At 39.2% G+C, this 22,022-nt stretch overlaps 1 long non-coding RNA gene across 1 annotated transcript; it reads right to left on the bottom strand.

Annotated features, from left to right (window-relative positions):
- Window positions 1-248: 248 nt before the first annotated feature.
- Window positions 249-3,399, bottom strand: LOC134479344 (uncharacterized). The gene is made up of 2 exons (XR_010052529.1): window positions 3,010-3,399; window positions 249-394 (listed from the first exon to the last, which is right to left on the bottom strand). It is a non-coding gene; the product is annotated as an uncharacterized LOC134479344 (long non-coding RNA).
- Between the last annotated feature and the right edge of the window lie 18,623 nt (window positions 3,400-22,022).

Here is a 22,022-nt window from a genome sequence, read left to right as displayed (position 1 = left end):
TATTGTCTTTGGTGGTAATTAAATACCATGGATGTGTTCAGACTTTTAAGGAAGTATATTCTAAAGACCCTGTGGGATTAAAAGGCGAAGGCTTCTTAACAAATTGTTTCCTGGAGAAAATATCAACAATTTCTGAGCAGTTTGCTGACATTCAATAAACCCCATTTCTTCATCTGCCAGAATATGATAGCGCTAGACTTAGGCGCATGCTGTATGATGGATTCCACATAATTGTCAAGTCAAACTTTATAATCGTTGATACTGAAATTTGTTGAATTTATTTGAAAGTTCTTCAACATTCATGGCACAATTTATTAAGCTTCATAAGACAAATAATGGGTTGTTATCCAGCTTTGAAAAGACTTCTCAATTTCAGTCATGTCAGCATAATTTTCTAGGGAAATATAGTTTAAAATAGTTTTAAAATATTCTAAGAAATCAAGCACTGCTATTTAAAATTCATTTGTAACGGTGCATGAAACACATGGCTCCTATTCTAAGGGAATTTCTCTTCAAGCAGCATTCAGATTGAATCCATCTAATTTGGGGGTGAAACCCAAGACTACCAATAAGGAGAATCATAGTGAGGTGCTAACCAAAATAAACCAAAGGGCGAATTCTGTCAAGAGAGTATGGCGGCTCACGACTGCAATGCTAGAACTCTGGACACTGAGATAGGATTCCTGGAAATTCTAGCCACTCTACATTATATAGTAAACTCAAGATCAACCTAAGACAGAGTGGGACACTTGGTTATATGAACTAAAACCCGTCTAACAAAGAAACAATATTAATAAAGAGTTGTCATGAACCTACATTACCAGACCTTATTTCACATTTATTTTTGAGGTGGGGTGGGGGGATTCTCACTAAGTCACTGAGGTTACTCTTGAACTTGCTCTGGAGCCTAGACAGAACTTGAACTTCTAATCCTCCTACTTCAGCTTTCAAATAACTTGGATCATGAGCCCTTGGCAACAGTCACAGCCCTTTGTCACATTCTCAAGTATCTGCTTCCTCAATATAATCTTTATCCTGGTTAGGAAGGTCCACTATTGATAAGTCCTTAGGAAGAAGCACTTATTGTCTTTCCAACTGTGAGTTTTAGTTACCTACAACACATGTAAATGTGCCCCTGTAGACTCCAGTTGTCCTGAAACACTTCAGAGCCTAAGTGGCACAGGAGGTAATGAAGACATGGGAAAAATCTTCCCTAAGATGACAAGATTTAGGAAAGGGACCTGTCTGGTGTACTCACCTGTTGCCTCACTGTTACCCCAAGGTTGCCTGATCTTCTGGGATATGAACTCTGCTTAGCTACAAGATTCTGCTCTTAATGAGAAATGTGCACATTTGATAACTCTAAAAGCACAGGCATTACTGGTTTCCCTAGCCTTCCCCATACCAGCCTGCTGCCTTTGCTGTGACCTCATCCTCCTCAATTACTTTTTCTCCTGCGTAAGAGCTTATGACCTACAGTCTGTCAGCCCCTAAGTCATCCCCTCCCACCCTTGGCAGGAACTGTTAATATTCATGGCTTCACTCATTCAGTCTCATAACTGATTCTCTGGTATTGTATCCAGAAGACATCCCCTGTATCTAGCTGAAGGTGGCTTCCTTTGCTGACAGGTTTCTGAGTTTAGCCATCTTATTGGTCCCTGCCCATCACCTATATGTAGTCTTTATGAATTCTACACTTTGTGTGAGCAAAGAATTAAAGACATATTCTAATGTGCCACACCAGCCCTCTAATCTGAGCTTCATACTTCTGGTGATAAGATAACAGCAAAGCCCAGAAGGTCAAGACCAGGAGTAGACAGAAAACAATTCAAGTGTAACAGGAGCACCAGACTTTTACCCTTGCCCGGGGTCCTATACATTCTGCTTTCCCTGCTTTTATATCAGGGACATATGAGGGATATGTATGCATTAGAATATGCTTGGGGTGAAAAGTTCTCCCATGATTGGCACATGAACACATCCAGCTAAGAATAGATTTTCCTTTGAGAGTTTTACCTTGATGGTATAGCTCATCATTAAATCTCTAAAGGTAGCTTGAGCTCAAAGCTCAACTCAGTGGAATAGAGTTTGCATTTGAATAGGGTTTTTTGTTTTCTTTTGTTTAAGTTTTGATTTTTTTCTTAAAGATCTGCTTTTTACCACAATTAATAAAATTTGTAGGACAAAAACAAGAATACAATCTTTATTGGCTAGTAAGGCCCAAATGTATTTCAAAAGACACATAAGATCAATAGTTAAGTCTTGAACATACCACCCTGGAAATGTTGCTTATTCCTCTATGAAGGTAGCTAGTTCACTGCTATAGTCCCTTCTTGGCCTCATACCTCCTGGGAGTGGTAGTCTTAAACACTGAGCCATGAGCCTTGACTTTTCTGAGTTCCCTAAAGAATCTGAACTGAGCCTGTCTGTTCTTCACACAGCCCAAATCTACCACCAATGTTTGGAATTTTTCTTTCTCCTTCCAGTCAGTAAGGCATATGCTTGCTCCTTACCACTACTTGGCTACTTTGGGACTCAGCCTCTGCCTAGACTCTCTCATTCCTTCTTTCTGTCCTGTATGGACATGATGCTTAGGGTTTGTTAGTCCCTCTTCCAGACAGCTAGAAAGAATCTTCTGTGGGCTTGTCTGTCTATCCTTGTCTCTCCCCTCCTACCTCTAGTCTGTCTGTGTGTCTTTGTCTTTCTCTCTAAGTCTCTATTTCTGTCTGTCTGTCTCAGTGTGCATGTGTCAGTCTTTGTCTCTGTCTGTCTCTGTCTGTGTCTTTGTGCCTCTCTCTCTCTCTCCTCCCTCCCTCCCTCCTTCCCTTTTTGTCTCTCTGGCTCCATCTCTCTCTGGCTCCAGCTCTGTGTCCATCTCTACCTGTTTGTCTCTGTCTGTCTGTCCTCATTGCCTGTCTCTGGTCAGTCTGTCTCACTGTGTCTCTCCTCACCCAGTTGCCTTCTTGAATTCACTCACACATATACACACTTACATGGATAAATACCTACCTCCCCCACCCAATATGCACAGCTCTTCTAGATGCTGGATAGTTTGCTGATCCACACATCTGGACTAACTAGAAAGAAGACAGACGCTCAGCATGCGGTGTCACTTGTAACCTTCCTTTCCAGCATATCCTCCACTATGACCTTGGTTGGACTTCTACTTCGCTGACACTGCCCCTTGAAAACAGTGAGTAATTCCTCCTCAGTCCCACTTAGAGCCAGTCCTTGGCCAGTTCCCATGGCTTCATTGTGACCCTGTCTCTTCTGGAATGTTTTGTAGACAAAGCCTGTTAATTTGCAACTATATCTTTTCTTGCATGACATTCCTTCCAAGAGCTCAATGGGATAGAAGAGAAACCTTCTTTTTTTTCTTTTTTCTATTTTTCGGAGCTGGGGACCGAACCCAGGGCCTTGCGCTTGCTAGGCAAGCGCTCTACCACTGAGCTAAATCCCCAACCCCAAGAGAAACCCTCTTACCACATTGCAGACATCAAACTAAAGCAGAGGAAAATATTCCATCACAGGCAGTATACATCCACAGACAAGTGTTAAAAAAATAAATCACTCATGACCATTTTAGTTTTTATACAGGATCACTTGGGTATCAAACTCAATAGGAATGAGAGTCACTCCCTCTAGCAAAGGCCTCAAACACCAACTCCCACTAAGTATTTATGGCTGAAATAAAACCTGCCCAGAAGCAGTCAGTCACTTCACATGCAGCCTCAGTTTAAGTCAGTTTATATCTTCTGCCCCATCAGCATCTACAGATTCTAGAAAATATAAATCTATATACTGGCACTGACTTGTGTTCATGTCTAATGGCAAGTTGGAGGAAAATAGCTAAAGAAAAGTCCTATTTCATTTTTTAATTATGAAGCAAAACTGTCAGTTCATCTGGAAGCTTGTCAAGTAAAGATAAAATAAATTATGAGACTTTTTCTACATCCTTTTTTTTAAGGTTGAGCGGACATATCTTAGCTTAGCATGATATACTCAAGGACAATAATACTAAAAACTGTGCAGCAAATTCCTGAAATACAGAAGCAAAGCAGTGAGGCCTATGTAGGTTTAGACCTAATTTTGAAATCAAAGGTGTGTGAACTTTTCTATCACCTCTGGTAAGGGAAAAGTGATATTTACTTCTTGCCCTAGCTTCCGAAAAACTAGCAATAAATATGTCACTTAAAATTAAGTGTATTTTTTAAAGGATCAAATATGAGTCTTCTAACCAGAGGCGGGACTTCCTGCTAAGGAGGAATTGCTTGCCCTTTAAAAGCACAAATAAGCATCCTTCCTACCACCTCTTATATTAACATATGCACTGATACATCCATGAATATAGCAGCATTTATTATGCTCCCTAAATGAGCCCCACAGCACCATTGGCATGATTGATTCAGTGACAGGGTGGTAAGGGGTAGGGTCCATACAAAGGCTGCAGTCATCTAGTTGGAACCACCTCAGCTATATTCCAGGACTCAAAATTCAAAATTGGTTTTCACTGAACACACTGTCATGTATTCCAATGGAAATAACCATGGATACAAGGCACATGCCTAATTTTCAAGATCTTTTTATATCAGCTATCTGAGTTATACATCATAGTGATTCTCCTAAGCAGAGGACACAGGTATGACTAGCCCCACATTTCCTGCAGCTATGACAGTACAGCTGAGGTCAGAATCCGTGCTGAGAAGATAGACAAGTGATGTGACTAATTTGGACAACTGGTAACATTTTCACTAAAATTGTCTGGATTTTTTTTTTTTGCCAGAACACTAACAGAAAGGAGTTTAGCAGGTGTGCATGCACAGATTTACTCAAATTTGCCACCATTTCCAAAGACAAAGAAAATGCTTGATAGCAAAATTTATCTTACTATTTTACTTTTTAAAATATTTAAGCTCCCTTGCCCACACCCAGAGACACCTTGACTCCCAGGAGGTCCGTCATAACCAGGTTCACAGATGAGACATGACCCTATCCCAATATGTGACCTAATTGGGACTTTCAATGGACCCAGTATAAGCTGCCCATTCCCTTACTATTTATTCAATATAGTACTCACTGATCTAGCTAGAGCAATTAGAAAACAAAAGTAGGTCAAAGGGATACAATTTGGAATGGAGGAAGTCAAGGTCTCACTACTTGTAGATGACATGATAGTATACATAATCGACCCTAAACATTCTACCAGAGAACTCTTACACCCGAAAAACAGCTTCAGCAGAATGCCTGGATATAAAATCAACTCAAACAAATCTGTAGCCTTTCTCTAGGCAAAGGATAAATAGGCTGAGAAAGAAATTATGGAAAAAAAACCCTTCACAATAGTCACAAACAATATAAAATACCTTGGTTTGACTCTAACCAAGCAAGTGAAAGATCTGTAACACAAGAACTTCAAGTCTCTGAATAAGAAACTGAAGAAGACCTCAGAAGATGGAAAGATCTCCCATGCTCATGGATTCATAGGATTAATGGCCATCTTACCAAAAACAATCTACAGATTCAATGCAATCCCCATAAAAATCCCAACTCGATTCTTCACAGAGTTAGAAAGCACAATTCTCAACTTCATCTGGAATAACAAAAAAACTCAGGATAGTTTCCTGGACAGAACATCAATGGCTCAATGATTGACAAATGCAACCTCATGAAACTGAAAAGCTTCAGTAGGGCAAAGGACACTGTCTGTAGGACAAACTGGCAACACACAAATTGGGAAAAGATCTTGACTAACCCTACATCCAATAAAGGACTAACATCCAAAATATATAAAGAACTCAAGAAGTTGGACTCCAGAAAACCAAATAACTGAATTTAAAAATGGGCTTCAGAGCTAAACAAAGAATTCCCAACTGAAGCACTTAAAGAAATGTTTAATATTCTTAGTCATCAGAAAAACGCAAATCAAAATGACCCTGAGACTTCACCATACTCCAAACAGAATGGCTTAGATCAAAAACTTTGGTGACAGCAATGCCTCCATTGCTGGTGAGATTATAAACTGGTACAAACACTTTGGAAATCAATCTAGTAGTTCTTCAGAAAATTGGAAATAGTGCTACCTGGAGACCCAGCTATATCACTATTGGGCATATACCCACAAGATGTTCCAACATATAACAAGGACACATGCTCCACTGTGTTCATAGTTGCCTTTTTTTTAAATAATAACCAGAAACTAGAAACAACCCAGATGTTCCTCAACAGAAGAATGAATAAAGAAATTGTGGTACATTTACACAATGGAATAGTACTTAGATACTAAAAAGGATGACTTCACAAATTATGCAGTCAAATGAATGGAACTAGAAAATATCTTCCTGTGTGAGGTAGCCCAGATCCAGAAAAACATACCTGGTATGCACTCACTGATAAGTAGTACAGAACTCTCACAATAAAACTGAGAGACCATATGAAGTTTAACAAAAAGAAAGGTGGAAGTATAGATGCTTTAATCCAACTTAGAAGGAGGAAGAGAATTATCATGGGAAACAGAGGGAGGAAATGATCTGGTTGGGGTGGGGAAAGGGAAGAGATAAAGGGGGGGGATATGATCAAGTATGAGAAGAAACAGGAGAGAGGTTCAGAGGGCCAATAGAATTAATAGAAATGTAAGGGGGGATAAAGGCAACCACTACAAAGTCTCAGACACCGGGGATGTGAGAGGCTCCCAGGATCCAATGGGGATGACATTAGCTGAAATATACAACAGCAGAGAGATAGAACCTGAAGAAAGGACCATAGACATGGCCCCCAGCTGAAGGTGGGACCATCCACCCATCTTGAAATCTTTAACCCAGAATAGTTCCTGTCTAAAGGAAATGCAGGGACAAAACATGGAGCAGAGAGTGAAGGGAAGGCCATTGAGAGATTGCCCCACCTAGAGATCCGTCCCATCTGCAGACACCAAACCCTTATACTATTGCTGATGCCAAGAAGTATTTGCAGACAGAAGTCTGGAATAGCTGTCCTCTGAGAGGCTCTGCCAGCACTGACTAAAACAGATGCAGATACAGCCAACTATTGGACTGAGTCCAGAGACCCTAATGAAAGAGTTAGGGAAAGGACTGAAGGAGCTGAAGGGGATTGAAAGCCATAAAAAGAACAATAATATCAATTAACTGGACCTCTCAGAATCCCCAGGGACTAAACCACCAACCAAAGACTATACATGGGCTGGTCCAAGGTTCCTGGTTCTTCCATCAGAAGAGTGACTTATCTGGCCTCAGTGGAAAGGAAGGCACTTGGTCCTGTGGAGAGCTGATATCCCAGCATAGGAGCGTGATAGAGAGGTAAGGCAGGAGTGGGATGGGTGGGTAGAAGAGTACCCTCTTAAAGGTCACGAGGAGGAGGAATGGTATAGGGAGCTGTCAGAGGGGAGACCTGGAAAGGGGACAACATTTGTAACGTAAATAAATAAAATAATTAATAAAAATAATGTATAAACGTGTTTATTTAATTCAACCAAAATATATAATAAGCAACATTGGGGGCCTCCTCAATCTCCTACCTTTTGGAAATGAGAACATGTCATGCCATTACTTCATTCCATGTAACTTCTTATCTTGTCCTTCATTAAGATAACAGTGGTGCTGAGATATGATCGCCATAGCAACACCTTCACATACATCAGGAGAATAATTTAATAGTGTTATGTATCACGCAATTTACCTATTTAAACTATACAAGTCAATGACTTTTTAATATACTTATGGTGTTTACAACCATTGCCATACTACAGTTTGGAACAGACTTATTATCCAAGAAAAGAGAAAAAGTAACACTGTATCCCTTCTTTTTCCCCTTTCTCGCACAACCTCCTCTTATTTCTCTGGCTCATAAATCACCTTCCAAGGCCATGCGTCCACCTGTTGTGGAGGTTTCTAAGTGGATATTCCCTCTGTAGGGTTTCAGACTATTTTTGCTGTTGCTGTTGTTGTTGTTGTTGCTGCTGTTGTTGTTGTTGTTTTAATCTGAACATCTCAAGCTTCATCATGTCACAACATATCAACTCTTTGTTCTTATGTTTCCTGAAGATTATCATGTTGTATATTTCATATAATATTTTGTTATGATTTCAGGTGGCACATATGGTGCTAATTTGTATCATTGCGTGTTTGAGTGGGGATGTGTGCATGAGCGAGTTATGTGCTTTACCTGCACATGAAGATGTCAGGTATGTTGTGCTATCATTCTCCATCACAATATTTTTGAGATTACTGAGCATATAGTTGGCCATAAAGTAGCTGGCCAGTAGGCCCCTGGGTTCCAACTGTCTCTACCCCTTAGGACTGAGGTTATAGGCATTTACTCCTCTGCTCAGTATATCTGAGTCCTAGGGATCCAGGCTCTGACTGTCATGCTTACACAGTAGCCTCCGGCCTACTAAGCCATGTCAATATCTCAGCTTCTGTATCTTATGATATATAAAAGTTTAGGACAAGTTTAACTGTGGAATCAGGTATCCTGTTCTCTTTAGTGGATAAGAAGGAGTGAAGTGGGGAGATTTATGGTAGAGGCTTCGAACACTTCAAGGAGGTTCACAGCTGCTTTCCAAAAGTGGCCGCACAATTTTACATTGTTACCAGTCACGTATAAGGATTCAGTTTCTCCAGATTACTGGCAACATTTATTATTTTGCCATTTTGATTATAGTCATTCTAGTATATATACAAAGCAGTATTTATTATGATCTACCAATACTTTGAAATTTACTGAAAATATGAACACTGAAAAATACTAACATTCATTATAGTACATGTTTATAGTCTTAGTGACACTGTCAAGAAATGTCATCAGCGTAATTGGGACAGTAAAAGAACCTCAGCAGGGAAAAAGAAATACAAAATAATTGAGCTGGTAGTCACTGAAGCTACAGAGAAGCGATACAGGCTCCTGGGTACTCTTTGTACAGCTATCTGGTTTTCACTGTTTGACATTAACAACGTTTACTTTGAAGTTTACTGTAGCCTTATTAAAAGTCTTTTATATCTTCATATGACATTTCCATGGATAGATGGGCTTACTTAAAATGACTGTGATTTAATGTTCCTCTGTAAATTACTTACACTTGTATATTTCCAGTGAGTTTATAATTTTTTAAAGAATAAATGATGATTAGTTTACCTGTCTTATCCTTGCTTCTGAGGTCGTGTAGTCTCTCCTGGTTTTAAACCTCAGCAAACAAGAGGTTCTGTTGGTGTTTGCAGATGGCCATGGGTTTAATTTTCTGGCTGGATCCATGGTTACAAATGAGTTGTGTGTCGCCACCAGCACTGCAAGCTCACACTCCCCATCACTCCTTCGCTCTGTGCTTGCTGCTCTTTCTTTCTTACGTCCAATCCTCTTGGCCCCTTAATTCCGATCACAATACACTTAGCTGACTTAATGAAGAGGGTTATTTATACTTCAAAAAGCAGTGTTCAAGGCTTTATTTTTAGGGGAAAAAAGCAAGAAGTTATGTTCTTCTGAAATCTGACAGAAGATTCTAGAAATTGTTCAAAATAATTATTTTTAATAACCGTGATGGTTAAACAATCCTTAGAAATCACACTAACTTCTTTTCTTATTTATTTTGGTCACCTCCCCTTTTCCATTAACTATGATACCTGCTTCACACAACAGGGTTATTGTTTCACTGGGATTTTGGTTTAATAGTTTTCTTTCATGTTATCTGTAGCAGTACAAAGAACACACAGGTGTATACATGTGAATATATGTATGAAGTTTAATGCAACAATACTTGGTCTCAGAGAAACATTGTGGTTATCAGCTGATTTGCTTAAAAGAAACATATAGTCTCTGTGAAATAGTGCAATGCAAGACTTTGGCAGTGATGGTTTTATGGTATGGGCTGCTAGAGCAAGTTTTTTTATATTCTTTTATTATTTAAATTACATTTTGTTTTGTTATTATTGGATATTTTATTTATTTACATTTCAATGTTATCCAATTTCCCAGTTTCCCCTTTGGAAGCCCCCTATCTCGTCCTCCCTCCCCCTGCTTCTATGAGGGTACTACCCCACCCACCTACCCACTCCCGCCTCCCTACTCTGGTATTCCCCTACACCGGGACATCAAACCTTCCCTGGATTAGGGGCCTCTCCTCCCATTGATGTCCAATAAGGCCATCCTCTGCTCCAGATCCAGCTGGAGTCATGGGTCCCCTCATGTGTAGTCTTTGATTGGTGGTTTAGGCCTTAGGAGCTCTGAGGTGTCTGGTTGGTTGATATTGTTCTTCCTATGGGTTACAAACCCCTTTAGTTCCTTCAGTCCTTTAACTTCTTCACTGGGGATCTCATTCTTAGTCCAATGGTTGGCTGTGAGCATCCGCTTCTGTATTTGTCAGACTCTGGCAGAGCCTCTCAGGAAACAGCTATATGAGACTCCTGTCAGCAAGCACTTCTTGGCATCCTCAGTAGTGCCTGGATTTGGTGTCTATATATGGGATGGATCCCCAGGTGGAGCAGCCTCTGGATGGACTACAGCAAGTTTGATGAATAAGCTTCAGTAGAATAAACAAATACAAGGAAAATCTATTTTCATAGGAAATGACTCTTGTTGATATCTGTCTTACAATTGCTATTTCTCTTTTAAAAGCTGTGTATGACATTTGGATGTCAATTCAGACAGCATCTAGGTGTATTTATTAAAAACATGTGCCCCAACAAAATGCATTTATGTCCAAATAACTAAGAAAAGGAAAGAGTCTCTGCTTAAGTTCAGAAAGTTACTTTCCAAATGGTCCACACTTCCTTTCTTTGAGTGTTAAATGAACCTGTTTCAAACATTCTTTAGCCATTTCATCATGATGGCTGTTAATGTTGCCAACTTGACAAGCTCTAGAATAACCTAGGAGACCAGACTATGGAAAAAGTTGTGGGTATATGAGTGATTAGCTTCAGGACATACCTATAAAAGATTAACCAGCTTGGATTAACCTAAACGGGAAGACCAATGTTGACTTTGGGCAGCCCCATCCCATAATTAAAGTAACATACTGAATTAAAAGGAGAAAGTGAACTGAGCTCAACATTCATGTGTCTCTGCTTCTGACTGTGGATTCATCCTAATCAGCTGCCTTATGCTGTCATGACTTTGCTGCAAAGAAAGATCTTTAAACTGTTATTCAACATCAATATTTCCCACTTTAGGTTGCTCTTTTGTTAAATTTATTTTTCAGCCTTTGCCCGCCTCTCTGTCCTCCCTCCCACAGTTCCTTATCTCATTGCTCCTCCACCTAGCCTCTGAGAGGATGCCCCTCCACAGGCCTCCTTCTTCCCTTGGCCCTCAATCTTCTCCCACTGAGGACAGATCAGGCAGTTCTCTGCTATATATGTGCCCCAGGAGCCTCAGACCTGCCCATGTATGCTGCCTGGTTATTGGTTCAGTCTCTGGGAACTTCTTGGGGTCTAGGTTCATTGAGACTGCTGGTCTTCCTATGGGGTCACCGTCCCCTTCAGTTTCTTCAGTCCTTCCAATCCAGTCATAGGTTGGGTATAAGCATCTGTATCTGTCTCAGTTGGCTGCTCCTTTTTTATTGTATTTTTTATTAGATATTTTTATTTACATTTCAAATATTATTTCCTTTCCTGGTTTCCTGTCCAGAAATCCCCTCTCCCCTTCTTCTATAAGGGTGTTCCCCTCCACATCCAACCTCCTTCCCACCCCACCCAACATTCCCTTACATTGAGGGTCCAACCTTGGTAGGACCAAGGGCTTCTCCTTCTTTTGGCACCCAACAAGGCCATTCTTTGCTATATATGCAGCTGGAGCCATGGGTCAGTCCATGAATAGTCTTTGGGTAGGGGTTTAGTCCCTGTGAGCTCTGGTTGGTTGACATTGTTGTTCTTATGGGGTTGCAAGTCCCATTAAACCTTTCAAACCTTCCTCTAATTCCTCCAATGGGGGTCCCATTGGAGAAATAAAAAAATAATTATTTATTTACTTTATAACCCAATATCAGTTCTTCCTCTCCTCTCATTCCACTTAGAAGGAGAAGCCTCCTCTGGGTGTTAACCCCCCAATTCCACTCCCCATTTTGGGTTGCTATGGGACTAGGCATATCTTTTTTCCACTGAGGCCAGACATGGCTCTCTATTTCGGGGTGTGGGATCCATAGACAGGCAGGTAGGCATCGGGCTCAGGGATAGTCCCTGTTCCACTTGTTTGAGGGATCTGCATGAAGTCCAAGCTACATATATGCAGGGGACCCTCAAAGATTGAATGCTTTATAGGGGTTGCTCTTCTTCTCCTCCTAAGGAGGATCCTGCCTGGCTCTAGAAATGGCTACTTCAGGATCAATATACCCCACTGCTAGGAATCTCAGCTAGAGTCATCCCCTTAGACCCTCTTTGACTTCTCCCCATCTCAGGTCTCTGTCATATCCTAGAGACTGTACCCACCCCTCATCCAGCCTCCATTTTCTCCCCACTCCTCTCCAATTATATGATTTCTCCCCACCCCTTCCTTTTCATCCCCTCTTTTTTTTTTTTATTAACTTGAGTATTTCTTATATACATTTCGAGTGTTATTCCCTTTCCCGGTATCCGGGCAAACATCCCCCTCCCCCCTCCCTTTCCTTATGGGTGTTCCCCTCCCAACCCTCCCCCCCATTGCCGCCCTCCCCGCACCAGTCTAGTTCACTGGGGGTTCAGTCTTAGCAGGACCCAGGGCTTCCCCTTCCACTGGTGCTCTTACTAGGATATGCATTGCTACCTATGAGGTCAGAGTCCAGGGTCAGTCCATGTATAGTCTTTGGGTAGGGGCTTAGTCCCTGGAAGCTCTGGTTGCTTGGCATTGTTGTACATATGGGGTCTCAAGCCCCTTCAAGCTCTTCCAGTTCTTTCTCTGATTCCTTCAACGGGGGTCCTATTCTCAGTTGAGTGGTTTGCTGCTGGCATTCGCCTCTGTATTTGCTGTATTCTGGCTGTGTCTCTCAGGAGCGATCTACATCCGGCTCCTGTCGGTCTGCACTTCTTTGCTTCATCCATCTTGTCCAATTGGGTGGCTATATATGTATGGGCCACATGTGGGGCAGGCTCTGAATGGGTGTTCCTTCAGTCTCTGTTTTAATCTTTGCCTCTCTCTTCCCTGCCAAGGGTATTCTTGTTCCCCTTTTAAAGAAGGAGTGAAGCATTCACATTTTGATCATCCGTCTTGAGTTTCATTTGTTCTAGGTATCTAGGGTAATTCAAGCATTTGGGCTAATAGCCACTTATCAATGAGTGCATACCATGTATGTCTTTCTGTGATTGGGTTAGCTCACTCAGGATGATGTTTTCCAGTTCCAACCATTTGCCTACGAATTTCATAAAGTCGTTGTTTTTGATAGCTGAGTAATATTCCATTGTGTAGATGTACCACATTTTCTGTATCCATTCCTCTGTTGAAGGGCATCTGGGTTCTTTCCAGCTTCTGGCTATTATAAATAAGGCTGCAATGAACATAGTGGAGCACGTGTCTTTTTTATATGTTGGGGCCTCTTCTATCCAGTTCCTTCCTTTCATCAACCTCCCATATCTATTTTGCTTCCTTTTCTGAGAAAGATTCAACCATCCTCACTTATGCTATCCTCATTATTTGGCTACTTTGTGTCTGTTAATTATAGCATGGTTATCCTGAATGTAGATTGCTTCCTGTTAGGTTATTTGTCACTGCAGCCAGAAGAATAATACGACCACTATTGTTTTAATATTTGTTTGTCATCAACATAATCAGAGAAACTCTGTTCAGATTCTAGGACTGCTTCAATGCTTTTAGGTACTGTTCAGTACTTTCCCTTTTGACAAAGACCCTGAAGCTCTAACTCCTAGTACCTTAGACTGTGATGCTTAGAAATATGAATCATATGCATTCATGTTAAAACTAAGGTGTTTACTTGGACCCTGATTAGATATGACTCAATTTTCAGACTGAGTTGTGCATACAGCAAGAACGATGGGTGAAATTATATACATGATGATGTATGTACAAACCAAGAAATCCCAAAATTACTAAAGACACCAGTCCTTCTACCTACAAAAGCACTCAATTAATTCTGAAATAGTGATCTTGGAAAACTATGCTCTCAGAGTCCCAGCGTCAAGCTCCATAGGAAATATATTTCTCTGGTTTATGTTCCACAGTGTGTTATACTTATTATGGACATCTTTGAAAACAAACAAGATCCCCAAGTGACATTTAGAGTTACCACTCTGATTTCTTTTTTTTTTTTTTTTGGTTCTTTTTTTCGGAGCTGGGGACCGAACCCAGGGCCTTGCGCTTCCTAGGCAAGCGCTCTACCACTGAGCTAAATCCCCAACCCCACCACTCTGATTTCTTTCTACGAGCACTGTAGTATTTACACTGATTGTTTACTAAATCAATTAATATCTTACACTGGTTCTGGTTTTTCCACTGAACCATGTACATAAACTTTATCTTCTTTCAACATGTATATTCATATTTAAGAATACAGATTCAAGGTTTTTCAATTATCCCCAGCATTCAAAAGCATTTAAAAAAATCTTATATTCTGGCATTCAAATTTTATATCTTCATTTTCAAATTTACTCTGTGGGGTTGACAATATTCTTTGTTTCATTTTACTAGGAATATCCAATGATGAAATACCCATGTGATGTTCTCTCAGTTTTATCAGATTAAAATTTTACGGATAATATAGATCTTCACTTATTTCTCAGTGGAAACATTGAATTGTAGGATTTCAATAAAAACATTTTCTATATGATGCACTTGTATATATTGGCTTTCATTGATTGAATCTACTATCTGTTTCTTATCCCTAGAAACATTCCAAGAAATGTAAAATTCTGTTGGTGTTAAGTCTTTTTATGTTTATGGAGATGGAAATAGGGAAGAAGATGGGGATAAGGAGTGAGAGGGAGAGAGGCAGAGTAGATGGGGAGGGAGAGTAGAGAGAATAGGAAAGAAGAGGGAGGAGAAAGGGGAAGAGAAGAGGAAGAGGGAGGAGAGGGAAAGGAGAGAGAGAAAGTGAGAAAGAGGATGGCAACATCCTCCATTTTTATCCTTCTTTTGGCAAAGTATTCTTCACTGTTCATATATTTGTACCCCTTTAGAAGATTTCATTCTTTACGCCTATATGACTCTCAACAGATACTTTGTGGTATCTGTTAAAGTAGAAGAATACCAATCACAGGAATACTCCAAATATTATCCCCAAACTCTGCCTTGTCCTGGAGTCATTTGATAGAGGTTTGGTATATAGCATAGACATTATTAATTTATATTTATTTGAGTTAAAACTGTTAATGCTAGAAAATCCGCCTTTCCTTCCATTAAAAGAAGATGATTACATTTGCCTGTCACATGGAGAAGAAGCATGTAAAATGTTCTATATATATAAAGCTCTCCGTAAGAATATGCTTCTTGTCATATTACTGAGGTATATAAATCACTTTTACAGTTAAGAATCAGTGTGTAGTGTGGAGATTGAGAAGATTTTATAAAAGTGTGAGCTGTCTCTAGTTGACTTCTAGTGCAAAGATGTAATAGTAGCAGTTAGATTCATCAAGGTCAGTATACCTAATGTATCAACTCATTCATTCTAGCAATTCGAAAAACATTACACCTGTGCTCTTTGTTATAAGAGGTACACAGATTTTCAAGATACAGAAGAAGCTACAGTCAATCACAGGAGATGAGAACCTGTATATTAAAATAAGATGATTTAAGGAAGACATTACACATGTTTCAGGACATTATGGCTTACAAGTATAGAAATGGAAAGAGAAAGACTAAATTCACATCAAAAAGTCTAATATATACATATATATAGTTATATATTACATATATACATATATTATATATAAGAACCATATGGTATTGAATAGTTGAGACACAACATCTTTATAAATCACCAAGTCCAGCATGTAGCTTCTTCTTTGTACAGGAGGTGGAGTTACAATAATTTCATTAAAGCAGAATAATCACTGAAAGGTAGGTAAAGAAAATTAAATCTGTGCTGATTCTTAAAATTTCTTATAATTACCATTAGGCATATTCCCAAGTTTTTTAAAGAATATCAGCTGGAAGAAAATATATTAAAAGTTAAGAGGATACCTAAGCTATGTCAACAATGGCAACAAACACCTTTTTAAAACCATGGCTCCCTCAGAAAGTTAAAATCCCCGCTGAAAGAATGCTGGGTTTGGCCATTTGTGAGACTGAGTTCTCAAATTAGAGGAATTGTTTATGAGCTCTGGAGACTCAGGAAAGATAGCTGCCTTTATCTGCACTGTAGGGGATTATCTATCACTTCATGTTGCTCTGATATATTTCAGGTTAAAACATTTTAGATAGCATAATATCCTATAGATAATGAAGCTAGAAGAGGTATCAGAAATTCAAAGCAGAAGACTGGTATAAAGTACAAGAGATACAGAAATCTTAGATAGAAGTAATTATTACATATATTTTATTCCTAGGAAGTCATAGAAAAAGAAAGAAATCAAGTATGCAAATGAACTATTATATATCCTGTTTAGGAGAATGGATATGGAGTGGTGGGCTTTAGATACAGTTTCCTTCATGGAACAAATAGATAAAATGTTAATGTCATCTACTTCAACACAGCAATCCTGGTAAACCTACATTTTAAAGCCCCTACACATCTGGCATTCTACACACTTGACCCAGTGGTCCCTTTCAGGGGTGGCAGGTAACATTTGCAGGATCATTGAATTGCCAAAAACTACAATGTCATTCCCATATAAAATAAGAGGCAGTGCATTTTTAGAAGCCAACAGAAGTCATCTTTTTGCAGCTTACTTCTTCCAAAGGAGTCTCTATTTGTTTTCTGTATCTATAAGGACAGAACCAATTTTGTCTTTACCCTCAGAATTTACTGGAAACCAAGGGTGCTTTGCATCAATGTGGCCTCCCTTCCATGAGGCAGTTAGATCATTTGCCTTGAAACTGTCACACTTTAATTTCAGAGCTCTTATCTTCCATAGGCATGCTTTTAGCTTAACATTATTACAAAATATAAAATATCCAAAGTTGTCCAATCTTTAACCCTTTAGATGATGCCTAAACAAACGACATTCAGATTTCCAAGTAAATGTCCTCTTTCACATCTGTCCTGTGCTCCTTCTTCCCACCATGTAAAATACCAGTGACCCTCCCTAACTTTTCCCATAAGAGATACACAGAAGTTTTTCCACACCACCACTGTCCTTTATCATTACTTAATCATGCTATTTTACTTCATGAGGCCTTCACAAAACTTCCACCCTCTGTCTGGTGTGCTATTTTTCCTAAAGAAATTCACAGAGGTATAACTCACCATACCACATCTCTGTCTAATATCACTTTTGCAAAGCCCTCTCAGGGCCCCTGGGAGGTGGGGGGTCTTTAATGCCTGATGTGCATATTTTTCTAAAACACAGAGCAGTTGTGTTTGTTCTCAAATCTCTCAAACTTCACACGGCATTATAATTATCTATTGTGTGCCTCGACACCCCTCCCACACACACTGCAGGAAAAAGGTGCACATCTTGATTGGTTCTTTATTCTTAAAGTTTCATGTAGTTTTGTGCACAGTTTGGTATTCAATAAGTAGCTGCTTTTAAGTCTGATATCAGAACCCCCAAGGACTTTCCCAGAATTCTGCCCTGTCCAAAAGTCACTGAGATTAAAGGTGGTAGAAAAATTCTTCACTGCTTCTTGCTTTATCCACAGCCAAATTTTCATTTCCTCTGAAGAAACATTATCAACCTCCTCACTTTTATTCTCTACCCATTGCAGTTGCAAAAGCCAGTTTCATAATAATTTTGCAACATCATATTTCCTTTCAGAAGCTTAGGACGGATTTCAATTTAACTTTTAAAAAGTTGATACTTGGAGTAAAAGTATTTCTAGGGCGTAAAGTCCAGTTGACATTAGCATAAATTATAAGAGATCTAAGAGAATCTGTGCAATTTCTCTGGTCATTCAGGGATCACTGTCTATATAATATCTTCATTATCCAAAGGACAGACAGGAAAAAACTCTCCTGAGGAAATTGGAGCAGGAAAGAAGGGAAAGGTGATGCTTACCTCAGTTTTTCTTATTGGTTGATTCATCTGTGTTGATATGTGTTTAGCAAACATCTGTCAAAGTGAGGAGTCCCCAGTGTCCTGCATTATTCTAAAAGTGGAAAAGGTGCCAATTAATTAAACACAGCCCTTGACCACTCAAAGAACCCTAAATTGAGAGAAACATTTGCATAGAAATGGTTGTAATAGCTCTTAATAAATGGTATATGTGTCAGAAGGGCTGGGGTTGGCTGCCAATCTGAACTAAGGAAACATTTCTGTTGCATTTTTAAAAATGAGTAAAATTTAAGATGTAAATAAGATAGATATTAAGGAGTTTTAAATTTATACTGAAGGTTAGTTATTCAGTAAAGAATTTCAAAAAGCCAGGGATATTACCTTTCAAAAAGAACCCCATTATGGCTCTAGAATCAGACCAATAGAGACCAATAAACAACTCCATGACTTGGTTTCATTATCAAAAGTGTCCCTTATTTCCACTGAGGTTCCTCATCCTTATAGAGTGGGACCAGCATAGTTCTTGCTATTAATAACTAACAGGACTAACAGATTTCTAAGGCCATTGTGATGCCATATACAGAGGAAATATTCAAGGGATATTGGTCATCCATGCTTTTCTCAATAATTTTCATTTTACTTCATTATGCACTATTTGAATATAAATTGTCCTAGACGAGGGTCTTGGAACTCTTTATGATGGATTTATAAAGAAAACTGGGATAGGAAAGTAAAAGCAAATAGTATTTCAGTTATTGATTGGACAAAATAGGAATATCCACACATTAATGTTCTCTCTAAACACTGGAGAGATCAATGACATGAGGAGAAAGCCAGATGTCTTTGTTGTCAAGGATCCCAATAATGCAGGATCTCTGGAGCCTGGGACTGTACAAACAGAGGTCACTCAAATTGTCCAAGTCTGGTCCTTGGGCGTAACCAACACACTAACCATCCTGAGAGAGGGTAATTACTCACATTTTTATGGACAGTTAATTGCTAAAGCAGCAGCTTGCTTGAAAGGCAGAGACATCATTTTGGAAGTAAGCTGAGTAATGAGGGAACTGCTTGACTAAGTAGAATTTGGGTTAATGAAAAGCAGACCCTTCTGTCGTTATGATCATCATCTGCCTGCATTAAGACTAAATTGTGTATATTGCTGACTGTCCTACATTTTCACATCAAAAAGAGAGCAGAGATATGACATTTGCAGTAATATGGCTACAGGCTATAGCAACCTAATTAGAAATGTTCAGTTCTCCAAGTTCACAAAATTATATTGTAGCAATTGCTCTTAAAAATTCACCCCCAAAATGCAATAACTGCATAATAAATGCACAACTGAAAACTGGTAGGTAACACGTGTGCAAAGAATAAGTTCTATATCAAAGCCAGAATATAGAAAGCTTTAGGTTTCAAAGGCTGTGAGCATGTGCACACCCACACTGTCCTGTCAAGATCTGCTTGTTTTCTGACCAGATGGGCTCCTATGTCCTCAGCTGGTGCCCAATCCACATTCAGAATTCTCTTTCTTTCCTACTCAACTCCCCTCTGATCTCTTCTATGTTCTTCTTGAGTTTAGTGTACACAGAATAACCCAGAGTGCTTAATTAAGAATCTAAGCATTTTGGATAAATATTTTGGATACATTTTCCATTTAGCTCTGAAAGTATATTTGACACCAGGTTCAATCTTCCCAAGACAGTGTATTATTTTAAGATTCATTCAAGAAAGATTACCATAAATTTTATCAGTATAGCCCCTACAGTGTCCTGAATTGTATTTATCACGGGCTAGATCCCAAGTCATAATGAGTTTATTTCATTTCTATGTTAATGTGTTATAGTTCTCTGATTATGCACTACAATAAATTTATAAAATTTCTAAAATATGCTAATATCTAAGCCTTATATCAGACAAATCAAATTAGAATTTTGTGTGGAGTCTAGACATCATGTGCTTTTAAACATCCCAAATGATAAAATGTGGATCTAGTTTTGAGGCCCATGGTCTCTCTGGGCTGTCTGGCTTCAGTATGCACAAGAAATCTAGAGAATTTGTGTACTAGTCCCTGAGTGTATTGAAATGTTTGATGTAAAAATTCTGATTTGGAATATTGGAAACACAAAATCTACTGTGCTGTGAAATTGCTTCTGATGTAGGTAACCCAGGAGCCACATGTTAATAATGTCTTGTACTAATTATAACTAGGCTAGAGGGATTTAAAGAGCATGGACAATCATTAAGGCTCCACACCATTGTACACCCTAATAACTAAATCCAGATACAGTAAGTGGACCTTCGTATGTAGAGACTTTATTATTGTTGAGATGGAAATCGTGGCTTGTGTCCGATCTGGACAAACCAGGCCAACATGTACTCAGGTGGAAGAGGTTTATTGTGATGGTGGAGATCAGGGGGTGGGGAGTAAGAGAAGGAGAAGGGAGAAGAGAGAAAGAGAAAGAGAGAGAGGGGAAAAAGAGAAGAGAGAGGGGACAGGAAAAGTCTGCCTTTTATTTGAAATGTGATGTAACTGCTCCCAGGTCAATGTGGGAACTGAACCAAAGGTATGCTGGGAATGTATGTCTGTTGGAATGGCAACAGATGCACAGGTGATGTCACTACTGGAGGTAAAAGCAGTTCCTGATACCAACAATGATGTCTATTCACCATGAATAAATGACCACTGCCCTCATGTTTTTATGGTCGTTAGTGTTGCACTATTTTGTAGAATCTGTGGATATATACATATACATAAATATATTTATGTATATATTATTCATAACAAATATGTGCAGTTTGTTTATTAATGCCTCCAAAAATCAATCTCTGAATTCTAATTCTAGGTTGAATTTATGGTATAGATCAGGTGAATTTTCATACGTAGACAGATGATCAAATGAGTCAACTTTGAGTCAAGATTAATGCACATTTTGTGGTTCAACTAAGATATCTTCTTGAAATTTAAATCTCTACTCAGACATCACACTGCAGAATGTTGGAAATAAATCCTCAGTACATCTTATCATAAAATGAAAACTCAAAGTCTCAGCGTGATCGCTGTTCTCAGCGATCAACATTTTCTATATTAATGGAGTGCTTCAATGGAATCAGGCATAGGGGTAGGCAGTATTGTAATCCCAGTACTTCTGATTAGAGGTGAAATAGTTAAAAATCAAGATCATCCTCAGTTACATAAGGACTTCAAGGCCAGTCTAGATGCTGATGGACTGTTATCCAAGTAAGTATGGGCAGCACTAATTGGACTCATTGTGTTTTAAGAAGATGATGAAGAAACGATGAGAAAACATAAAATTGAGAAACAGATATGCTCAGGCTTTTAGGCAGGAGAAAGTAAGTTAGATATGATCTTGATATTTTGTGTATATGTATGAAATTACCAAAGAATAAAAAACCAGCAGTTTAAGACAATCAAGTTTTGACTTTCAGATCAAAATCCACAGGCTAAGTGACAATTTGCTTCAGTACCACCTGTACATTCCACGAAGAACAAAAATAATTAATGTCAGAAGAAAATACATTTAGAGGAATTTCACTCCAACCTAGCATTGTATTGTCTGTGCTGAGCCTTTATTAGTCAAAGAAAGTTATATGGCCAAGGCTAATTATGAGGCTATGACTCTCCACCCACAGAGAGCTCCCACAAATCATGCAGCACTAGACAGGAATGGATAATCATTCCACAGGTAAATGGAGAGCAACATGCTGGCTTATACTATGAAACCCGCCTTCTTCCTAGCACTTGCCACTATGAAGTCCTTGCTTAGGAAATTACCCTCATCCTTCATGTCAGTGCCTGTGGTGCTAATCACGTCCCATGTCTAAGCCATTTAAATTCTGCCTTTTCTTCTGTACTCAACCACCTGCAACTTTAAGTGTGTCTAAAGGGGCATCACTCTCTGGATTCTCTGTCCTTTCAGTGTTTCT

The sequence above is a fragment of the Rattus norvegicus genome, chromosome 6, assembly GCF_036323735.1.
Source record: "Rattus norvegicus strain BN/NHsdMcwi chromosome 6, GRCr8, whole genome shotgun sequence".
Classification (NCBI taxonomy): domain Eukaryota; kingdom Metazoa; phylum Chordata; class Mammalia; order Rodentia; family Muridae; genus Rattus; species Rattus norvegicus.
The sequence above is the reverse complement of the archived record's forward strand: the minus strand, read 5'-3'. Positions and strand labels throughout refer to the sequence as shown.